Consider the following 12077-nt stretch of genomic DNA (forward strand, 5'->3'; position numbering starts at 1 on the left):
CCTCTCCATTTTTCTGTGTAGCAACAATTAGTTATAAGAGGAGACTGGCTGGATTCCAGTATTCCGCTAAGCCATAACAGCTTTGCTTGGTTTTGACTTCTGTGCTCTATAAATTGTGGTACATTGCTAATTTTAGTGTGTGAACCTAGCCAGTTGTGCATTGATCAATGAACCATAGTTTAAAAAGCATAACATGTCCAACATGTGAACCATTGAGTGATGGACTATTGGTTCAAGGAGAAACACTGGCTGAATTGCATTTTGAACATTTTGCCCAGACTTCAGATTGGTCTGAAATTGGATTCCAATTTTTCCAATGTTTGTGCTGTTTGAGAATTAGCTTAATTTAAATCCCTCACATCCCAAGAAAATCAGCTTGAGGAAGGCTGCTATAGGCATACCTCATAAGCTGAATCAGAGTTTTTACTGTTTGAGCTAAAGGTATTGCTTCTTCATATTTTAATTGCAGTTTTAAAAGATGTGTAGATATTCTGTAAGGACATGTTTTTTTTCATTGACAACACAAATGTATGCTAAGACAGTACATGAAACAGATGTATCTTGTTCTCTTTTAAAAGATTCTGTTACATTTTTATTATACAAATAGCATAATTTTTGTTTAAATAGCTGGCAACTTTTGTAAAAAGTTCAAATTATTTTTTTAAAAATATATATAAGATAAGTAAGCTTTCAAGGTTTGAGCTTGAAAAAAACAGATTAATTGAATGCAATCATTGCTTAATTTAAATCCCTCACATCCCAAGAGAATCAGCTTGAGGAAGGCTGCTATAGGCATGCCTATTCTATAAGCTGAATCAGAGTTTTTACTGTTTGAGCTAAAGGTATTGCTTCTTCATATTTTAATTGCAGTTTTAAAAGATGTGCAGATATTTTAAATCATTTGTATAATTTTAAACTGCTATAGACTTTGAAAATAGGCCAAAGCTTGTAATCAAATAAATGTATTCTGGGAAGAAATTACTAACAGTCTTTTCCAGAGTTTGTCTTTGCAATTTTAGATAAGCTTCTTAGTACAATTATTATCTACTAATTAGCTGCTTTATTTTTAAGAAAATATTGTGTTTTTCTAAGTAACCAGCTTTTCTATTTAATTCATTAAAGGATATTTCTCCTTGTGGTAAACCTGTCACAATTCATCTACAGTATGTATGTCAAACTCGCAACGTCACGTGATATCACGCTACGTATCGGAACTTTTTCCCCATTGTGGGCAATGGGGTGGGCGCGGTTTCCTCATGATGCGTCCGGCCTGCGGGCCAGCAGTTTGACACCCCTGATCTACAGTATAGACAACAATATAAATGAGAACATTAATTATACTAATTTAACATGCTTTGAATTAACAATATCATAGATTAGTTGCAAGCTGGTATTTGGTAAAAACTAAAATCTTTTTTTTTTCCTTTTACAAAAGTGGCAAGAAGATGTTTACTGCACTTTCATGCATATATAGTTAATTCTTCCAATATCAAAACAGGCCACAAGATGTCCCCATAGGAAAAACAATGCCCTACAGTATTTTGGCTCTTATGTTTGCAGGCAAATGCATCAAAAAGATGTATGCAAATAAATCTTTTTAAAAATACTTTAAAAGTGTGTTTCATATAGTAACAATGATTGCATTCAATTAATCTTTCATATTTCATTTTATTTGTTGATGGTTCTTTCCTTCCTTTTTCAATTTACTACCTTAAAGAGGCATTAAAATAATTTTCGAAGGCCTACTGCAAGGTTTTTCCCTTTTTCCATAGCCAATTCTCAGTACAGGAATGGATGAGTTGAAGTAAAGGAAAACAGTTAAGGTGAGATAAAGAATAAGGTTGTTTTTCCTATTTCTTGTATCTTTCCTATTCATTGCATTTATTCCGTTAGCTTGCTTTTCCAAAAACTGCTGTTTTTCAGGTATGTTATTACAATTTATATCATCTCAAGTGAGCTTGCAGCCTGCTTTATACTTTTTCTTAATTGGAAAGACTGGTTAAAGATAAACATAAATAAGTTAATTCATGTAAGTTTTTGTTCCAAATGTTCTCTGCATTTTTGTTGCAATTTAGTGGTTAATCATATTTTTGCAACCCAGGTAATAATAGCATGTAGATTCCAAAATGAATAAAATATAAATATATGAGGGATAATATGGGCCAGTCATGATTTATAGATTTAGGCCAAGGAAGCCTAAATCTATACATTTAAGGAAAAAAGTATGCTAGGAGTAATGATTATTTCCCCTCCCTCCCTTGTGCACCTTAATTGTAAAGTCTTTAGTGGTTCACATTAAGGATTCCCATTCTTTCAGACCATGTAGCAAGATGACTCAGAGTGGTTATAGGTTAACTATTGAGATTTCTTTAAAAAGGTATCTTTTTCTAGGCATGAGTATTAGCTCTGATCCCAGAAAAGTATATGTTTGAAGTAAATATAAATTTATTTAAATTTCTTTAACTTTATTTTCCAAATGTTCTTTGGAAGCTGTTCAGAAGTTTATTTTCTTTCTCCTTAAAGTATATGCAATAATATAACTACAAATGCTGTAAAGTTTCCAAACAACCGTTGAGTTATATTATTTTTTTTAAAAAAAATATTCTGAGTCTTGTTTAATCAGTCTTATAAAAAGTAAATCCTTGAATGATGTATTTAAAACCATCTTAACAAAAAGAGGATTTTTAAATATAATAACAGATAACATTACTGGAACATTATCAGATATATAAGGTAAAGGTAAAGGTTCCCCTGCACATGCGTGCTAGTCGTTTCCGACTCTAGGGGCCGGTGCTCATCTCCGTTTCAAAGCCAAAGAGCCAGCGCTTGTCCGAGGACGTCTCCGTGGTCATGTGGCCGGCATGACTAGATGCCAAAGGCGCACAGAACGCTGTTACCTTCCCACCGTAGTGGTCCCTATTTTTCTACTTGCATTTTTACGTGCTTTCGAACTGCTAGGTTGGCAGAAGCTGGGACGAGTAACAGGCGCTCACTCTGTTACGCGGCACTCGGGATTCGACCCGCCAAACTGCCGACCTTCTGATCGACAAGCTCAGCGTCCTAACCCACTGAGCCACCGCGTCCCTATCAGATATATATGTGCATTCAATTAAAGATTAAAATACCTAAAAAATATTCCAGCTAGGAGGAACTCTGATTTGGAGCTGAGAAAAAAATTTCCTCACGGTGAAGGATTTAAAAGTCTCATATCTCATTAAACATTTAACATGTAAGTTTGTATGTGATTTCCACGTAGGGGAATTCATTCAGTTGGAACAATATTATGGTATAACAGGATCATCACTTGATTAAAATCTTCAAGTGAAATGAAGAAAAACATTCAAAATACCTATGTTAAAACATCTCAATGTTCCTTTAGTCACAGTAATTCAAACATATTAAAACATTCAATAATTAATAGTAAAAAGATGCCCTTCTAGGCCCTTTATTATTTTACTATAAATTTTAAGACTTGTTAATCAAAATTACTATATCCCTGTGCAGAGTGATTTTCAACTAATATATAGATGATGAATTCAGCTGCTAGCCAAAATTGTTTTTTGTGCAGAAGCATATGAATTTCTTGTTAAAAATAAAAAATCCAAGATTTTCATGCTTTAATTTGCCCAGTAAGTATGAAATGAAACTTGAAAAAAAATCAACAATCTAAAGCTGCGTGAGCTGCATTGGCTACCAGTTGTCTTCCGGGCGAGATTTAAGGTGCTGGTACTTACCTTTAAAGCCCTACATGGCTTAGGCCCGCGATATCTGCAGGACCGTCTGCTGCCGGGGACGACTTCCTATCGCCCAGTGCGCTCACACAGAGAGGGCCTCCTCAGGGTGCCGTCGGCCAGATAATGTCGGCTGGCGACCCCCAGGGGGAGGGCCTTCTCTGTGGGAGCGCCAGCCCTTTGGAATCAACTCCCCCTTGAGCTTCGGATGGCCCCGGACCTCCGGTCCTTTCGCCGCGACCTCAAGACGTTCTTTTTCCATCAGGCTGACCTGGATTGATGATGGGTTTTTAAAAGTTTTAATTTTAACTGTGTAATTAATATTTGGGGCTGTTATTTAATTTTCTCTTAACTTTTGTACTGCTGGTTTTTTATTGTTGTTAGCCGCCCTGAGTCCTCTGGGAGATAGGGCGGCATATAAGTCCCAAAATAAATAAATAAATAAATAAATAAATAAATAAATAAATAAATAAATAAATAAATAAATAAATAAATAAATGTAGTCTTTAAAAAACAACCAAATAAACAGAACAAACAGAAAGCTACAACCCCCTATTATTTCTGGATGAAATAAACTGAAAATAGAACTGAAGAAGCTTCTTGGATGAAAAGAGAAACATTTTAAAAAAGAAGAAGAAGAAAGACCAGTTGCATTTTGGAAAAAGCACCTTTGGGACCATTCCAACATATTTGTGCCAGATTAAAAGAAAATATCCTGGATTAGCTTCCAGTCCCAGTAAAGTATTATGATTTTTTTTGTCTTTTATCATTGGCACAGCTGATGGCTAAGTCTTCAAAGAACTATTTTTAAAAACTGGCGCCTCTTTCACATTGGTTCCTTTAAAATGAGGCATTCTGCATGATACCACGATGGACTTTATGATTGCAAATGCACAGTTTAGACTTCATGTTGCCTATCATCCACACATTGATTTCAACTCAGCTTAATCAGATCGGTTTATCTGATCTGAATTTATCCTTTATTTATTTGGAAGTAGTTTTTTGGAGGTGTGCTAAGGCCAGGACCTGTGTTAGTATTTTCAAACATATTGTGACTTTCTAAAGACATGACTGTCTTCTGTAGTATTGCACATTGTGGCATTCTAGTCGGTTGCTAGATTAAAGAGTTAACAAAAGTTATAACTTCTTTCTGCAAGCCATTTTGTCAGCATATTAATTGTATCCAGGCTTTCTAAATACTTTCAGAGTGCAATAGCTCTTGTAAGTCAGTTGGCAAATATATCAAGGGTCTCAAAATTGTATCTCAAAAAATGTATCAAATTAGCTAAGAACTATAACCAGATCTTTCCAAAAGAAAGCAGATGAAAAAAGGCATGGGAACATTGAGGAAAGCCCAGAGAAGCAATTCAACATATTCTGCAATCAGATTTTTTAAATCTACTTTTAATCCTACAGGAAGTATGCTGATTGTAGCTATAAGCAACCTTTTAAACCCATTTGTTGGCCCATTATCCAGGGGGACTTGACTACTAATGTCAAATGCATGTGGAATCTGATTAGCTGAGTTGTCTGTATGAAATCTATTTGTTCGAGGTAACTTTGTACATTAATGGGAACAAAGGACTGGAAGTGCATCCATCCATTGCTTTCCATCCATGGGCTGCCATTCTCTGATGTACCAGAAGGACAGATATAAATAGTTAATGACTCTGGTTTAACTCATTAGAGGGAATTCAAGGGATCAGGTTCATGGACTAAATCATATCTCTTTCTCAGTTCCCATATTTCTTTACCAGGTCTTGCAGATTAAAAGGGAAGTACAACTGTGAAGTTGATAGACTGAGTCTATATTCCAATAAAATAGTAAGCAATAAGTTAATACTGTGTTTCCCCGAAAACAAGACCTATCCCGAAAATAAGCCCTGGCTTGATTTTTATGTGTGCACCTAATAGAAGCCCTATCCCAAAAATAAGCCCTAGTTAAGACCCTGCCCACTCCGTCCCGTCTGATTGCATGAGGTATAAAAATCAAGCTAGGGTGTGGGTGGGGGGACTGGAGCTGCCCCCCACTTGCCTCAGGGCTGTCACAGCCAAGCCTCCCACGACCAGACACCTGCCTTGCCTCGCAATAACAGCAGCCCTGTCCAGCAGGAGCCTGCGTGGCTGCTGGCGCACTTCTGGTTGCTGGCAGTTGGTCGCGGCAGGACGCCACATGGTGTGTCACTTGTGCATGCCAAGCACAACACACCACATGTCATCTTGCCGCAAGCGGCAGCACCAGCACAACACACCACATGGTATCCTTACACAATCAGCGGCACTGGCATGATGCGCCACATGGCCTCCTGCCACGACCGGTGGCACCGGCACAATGTGCCACATGGCTTCCTGCTACAAGCAGCTTCAAGTGGCTGCAGAAGAAGTCAGGTGGAAGTGTGACAGATGTTGGGCGTGGGAGGCCTAGCTGCAGCGGTCCTGAACTAAGTGGGTAAGAATCCCCCCAAAATAAGACCTAGTGCCACTTTTGGAGGCAAAACAAGTATAAGACTGGGTCTTATTTTCAGGGGAAAATGGTAGTAGCATTGAGAGTAATGAAGCAATAGATTAGTGATAGCATTGAGGGTAATGCAGGCAAAGAATTCTCAGGCAAATAATAATTATGACCAAAGAGAATTAGGATACCAGAAATTGGGAATTAGGGTGGAGCAGTACATAAAGGCCACAATTCATGTATGTAACATCATTTAAAGAATGATTTCGTATTTCCTATCTGTCCCATTGTTATCTAAGAAGGAACATCATCCCCCAAATGTCTTCACACAGCAGAACTTTGTTGAGACAATTATTAGGATTCCTACATACCAACTTGTCCAGTTCAGTGCTCTAAAGCTACCTCCACTCCAGTGGCTGAACTCTTTCTCTTCCTCCTCCCTCCCCCTAAATAATCTTGCCTCTGGTCCATTTATTTCCCTTGCATTTTTCCTGTTTGCACACCATATCTAATCTTGGGTTTGGCAATAATAATATGCATTTTTTCCTCTTCCAACAAGCTGCAAAAGAGCATTAGACAGAAATAGGCCACATATATTTGGCTACTTCAAAGGGGCAATACAAACAAAACAACTTGTTCTACTCTAACCTTGAAGGGAAGAAGAGGTGAATTAAGAATATGAAAATAGCCCAACTATCATATCAGACTCAGATATGATGGCACCGAAGGAGATTATCAGGCACGAAAAAATAACAACATTGGGTCAAGAGTCAAAAATGACTGAACGACAAAACTGTAAGGTCATCCTCAATTTACAGTCACAGTTGGGGCTAGAATTTCCATTGATAAGCAAGGCACATGTTAAGTGAGTTGAACCCACTACCTTTTCTGCCACGGTAAGCAATCAGTGTACTTGTTAAATGAATCATATGGTTGTTAAGTGAATCTGGTTCCCACCCCCATTGACTTTGCTTGTTGGAAGCCATCTGGGAAGACCCAAGTGGTGATCATGTAGCTCTGGGATGCTGCAATCATCATAAATACATGCTTATTGCCAAGAGTCCGAATTTGAACATGTGATAGTGGGGAATGCTTTGATGGCCATAAGTGCAAGGACAAGCCATAAAAGCTACTTTTATCAGTGCCACTGTAACTTTGAATGATTGCTAAACAAATGTATGTTGAAGGCCACCTGTATCCTGCAGAAACAAAGCATTGATAGAGAAGAGGATGAACATTACAATTTTTCTTTTAAGCAGCTTCCAAAGCAAAAGAAGTGTGCCAGACTATGCCAAGATACAGTATTGTATCTTCCTATACAATACACCCTTGGATGTGGTAGCATTTCCCCATTCAAGAGTGGTGTGCATTCTGGTGGTTCTGTCAAACTCATAATTCTGCTTGAAGAACAGGTGACACTATGGCCAAGGGGATCTTTACAGTTGCACCCTTTCCTGGACTGGGTAGTTCTTCAGATAGTCACCCATCCCCTAGTCACAGTTTGACTATTATAATGTGCTGTATGTGGGCTGCTCTTGAAAAATAACCAGAAGTCTCAACTGATCCAGAATGCAGCAGTGCAAGCATTAATGTGCATGCCTGTATACAGATAGTCCTTGACTTACAACAGTATATGTAGTGACCATTCAAAGTTATAACAGCACTGGAAAAAGGTGACTTATAACCATTTTTCACACTTAAAACCGTTGCATCCCCATGGTCATGTGATCAAAATTCAGATGATTGCCAACTGGTACATATTTATTTATTTATTTATTTATTTATTTAATTTATATACCGCCCTTCTCCCGGAGGACTCAGGGCGGTGAACAGGGCAATACATAAAAACTAGATACAAAAATTAAAAATTATTAAAACGTGATTAAACAATGCCCATAAATTAATACAAATTAAAATTGAAGTTCATTTATAAAAATCCCACCCCGTCCCATCAGGCCAGGCCAGCTTGTTTAAAGAGATGGGTTTTAAGATCGCGCCGGAAGGAGCGGAGATCGGGCGCCATCCGGAGCTCGACCGGAAGATGGTTCCATAAATCCGGTGCACCCACAGAGAACGCCCTCCCCCTGGTTGCAGTATCCCGGGGTCATGTCATCATTTTTTGCGACCTTCTGACGAAGGTAAGTCAAAAATGGGGCAAAACTCTCTTAACAAATGTCTCACTTAGCAACATAAATTTTGAGCTCAATTGTGGTTATATGTCAAGAACCACCTATACCAGTGTGACACCTTTGCTTCATGAACTACCTTGCCTGCCAGTAAATTTCTGAGTGCAGTGGAAGGCATTGGTCATAGGCATAGGGCGGGGTTATTTGAGGAACCACCTATCTCTCATAATCTCAGCCAGGCTGGCAGTGCTATCTATTGGGCCAGCCTCATCTGTTTGCAATGCCTGCCCTCTGGAATGAGATCCCCATAAAATCTGTGTGGCTCCCATCCTGCTGGCATTCTGTAGAGCCCTAAGGACCTGAGTTTTCTCCAAGGCCTTTGATTATGTTGGATGGAGACCCTTGTTGGATGTGTTTTTGTTTTTGTGTGGAGTGACCAGATCTCATCTTGTTTTGTTTTGTACTGTATTTTTGTTCCTTACATTATGAGCATCCAGACTTGGACGGCACCCGAATTTAAATAAATGAATAAATAGCCATGGTTGAATCTTGGCACCAGCTTAGAGATCTACATATGAGGAAACCTGCTGCTTGCTAATATAGATGGTTTATCTACATCTGCTGGGGAATATGCAAAGTACTTCTTTATTATTGCATAAGCCTTGAAAACATGTAGATTTTAAATTCCCTGAAGGACAGGAATGGTTTACTTTGAAAGGATAGATTTGATATAAGCCTTCTATTAGGAAAACAGGCTTTTTAAAAAATTTAAAAGTGGAATTTTAATTGTGTGCTATATTTTATCTTGTAAAAATATCTCCATTTGGTCCTCTTTTTTATTAACACAAATGCATCAATTCCGCCTGTGGCTACATTGCTGAATAATATTGTAGATGAAGCAAACAGACAAACAGAGCACATCAGAGCCATTTTTATTGCTTGAAGCAGCCAGGGAAAAGCTGCACTCAAGCACTGCCATCATAAATTTTAAAGCAAAAGCATTAAAATACTTACTTGTCCCAGTTGTGCCTTAGAACTCTGGAGAAGGGCAATGTTAGCATATGTAGATAGGTCTGTCTTGAAAATGAGGCAGTGAAATACAGCAAAAGGTTTTTATTACCAACAAAGGCTTAGATGGTAGCCATTCTACAGCTGCTTTCCCTTCAGGTTTATAAAGCTAATGGAGAGTCCAGTACATGTTATAGATTCTTCATCTGGGACGCTTCCTAGGACGTAAAGAGCACATCACCTCAAAAGGACTATAAATTATGGTTTCAAAGAATAAAAGGTGCCTCAACCTGTTCTCCAGAAAATATGTATATCGTAATAACAATAAAAGAACAAAAGGCATATGAACAACATATATATCAACAGCAGTAATTGAGAGCGATCTAGGTGTTCTAGTGGACCACCACTTAAGTATGAGCCAGCAATGTGCTGCAGCTGCCAAAAAAACCAATGCAGTTCCCTCTGCATCAACAATGGGATAGCATCAAGATCACGAAAAATGATAGTACCCCTCTACAGTATACTGCAGTTGTAAGACCGCACTTGAATACCGTGTCCAGTTCTGTTTACCACAATACAAAAAAGCCTTTGAGTGTCTAGAAAGTTCTAAGAACAGCCACAAAGATGATTAGGGATTGGAGACTAAACCATACGATGAATGGTTGCAGGAATTGGGAATGACTAGTCTAACAAAGAGGAAGATTAGCATGTCTTCCTCTTGATAGCAATCTTCCAATATTTGAGGGGCTGTTCTCCAAAGCACCTGAGGACAAGACAAGAAGTAGGAGATGGCAGTTTAACAAACAGAGTTTGTAGATTCTCCTAGAATTAAGGAGAAATTTCCTATCAGTGAGAACAGTTAACCACGGGAACAGCTTACCTCCAGAAGTTGTGGATGCCCCATCACTGCAGTATTTTTACAAAGCGATTGGGCAGCCATTTGTCTGGAATGGCATAGATCTCCTGCTTGAACTGGGGATGGAGTAGAAGACTTCCAAGGTCCCTTCCAGCTCTATTATTCTGTAACTTCTGAAATACTATGATGTGTAGAGTAGCATCAAGAAAGAACTGTGCATATTACTAGTTGCTTGTGTTTGGACATGCTGGTGTTATTACAGCCTTATTAATTTGTGCCAAGCCCAAATACATCCCTTTCAAGGCAATTATTTGTTTCTTACATTTCCTCATCTCCTTTTAATCAACAGTATTTAAAACAGATGAATGATAGTTAACATCTCCTTTTACAGAGAAAATTGGGAAGGGTGGAGATCCCTTGAGGTAGAAGCCACCATGTTCCAAGGCCTGGAGATCAGTGGGAAGATTTGTTTTCCCTTCTCACTACCGTATTGCAAATCAGTATTCTTATACTTGTTTCACTAATGTGCCACAGAAGCTGGAGACACGCTGGGGAAAGTGAAGGCCCCCAGTACATTCAATTTGACTTCAAGCACCTTCAGAATATCAATAGAGGAGAACAGTAACTCCAGATGTTATGGTTGCTGCTATGAAGCCTTTGGTGATGGATCTCCCTTTCCAACCCAAAAAATGTGAAGCATGTAATATTGTCTCAAATGTCCTTCCAGAACTAATAAGCAAAAGCAGATTTTAGGTCCTGGTTTCTTCAGTGAGGGAGGGGAAAAACAAGGACCTCTTAAGGCTGCTGGCTGGATTATATTCTGTGGCAGCCTTGAATTCTCTTACCTTAGCAGGGCAAAAAAGCTCTGCTAGCCACCTATTATAGCTTGAGGGTTGTTTTTTTTTTTTTTTAAAAAAAAGAAGGCCCTTTTAATCTTGAATACCTAAAAAAAAATGAATAAAATCTTGTTTCACTTTGCACTTTTAGTTACTGGTTCTTTCCCTGTCCCGCTTTTCAAGAAGTGAATGAAATGCACAGTGAGTTGCTGTACTGATCGGTTTACTCATTTTGCCCCATCATGAGACAATGCTATGTTTCACATTTGAGTCTGCTTTGACTCCTTTTCATGAATTTCCTTTGAGAGGTTCTCGTAATTAAACTTGGCGTCTATATTTGACACTCCCTATCAGGAGTTTGAGGACCAGAACGCCTGCTCAGGCTTTCAGTGGCAGAGAGAAACAATGTGGCTCCCATTATTTAGTCTTGCATAGCGTTTTTGAAGACTGGGTAGCTTATCCCCTGCTGATCATTTTTTAAAAATTCTATTTTTCCGCTCTGGGAATATATTTTACAGAGAGCTGGGAATACTAGTTAAAACCTATGTAATAGAGAGCATGATAAATGTTCTCAGTTTGTGAGTGGCCAAGAAACTGGAGTTTTTTCAGAAGCTTTCATGTATATTTTTGAGTAGCTGTGATTTTGAAGAAGTTAAATAGGTTAAGCTACTGCTTCGGATGAATATCAAGACCAGGATCTGTGCATATATTGTTGGTACATGGCTGTAACCAGAAATTTTGCCTGAATCAAAGCATTTATTCATTTTTAGTACTCAAATGGTCAATGGACTAGATTAATTACAAAACCATCTGGTTTCCAACAGTGCTCTCTCTAGATTGTTATAAATCAGCTTCTGAAATGGTGAAAAACACCATCAGTAAACCATCTCTGACATACTGATTTATCTATAATTATTATGTTAACATTCAAGCAAATTAACCATAATACTAGGTTGGATATAAAAATCCAACCTGTTTGCCTTATGTAATATAAGAATAATTGCTTTTCTTGATTGTATTTATATACTAATTAAAGTTCTTCTACTGCTGATTAGAAAGGGTTCTTAG

Source organism: Vipera ursinii, assembly GCF_947247035.1.
Source record: "Vipera ursinii genome assembly, chromosome: 3".
NCBI lineage: Eukaryota > Metazoa > Chordata > Lepidosauria > Squamata > Viperidae > Vipera > Vipera ursinii.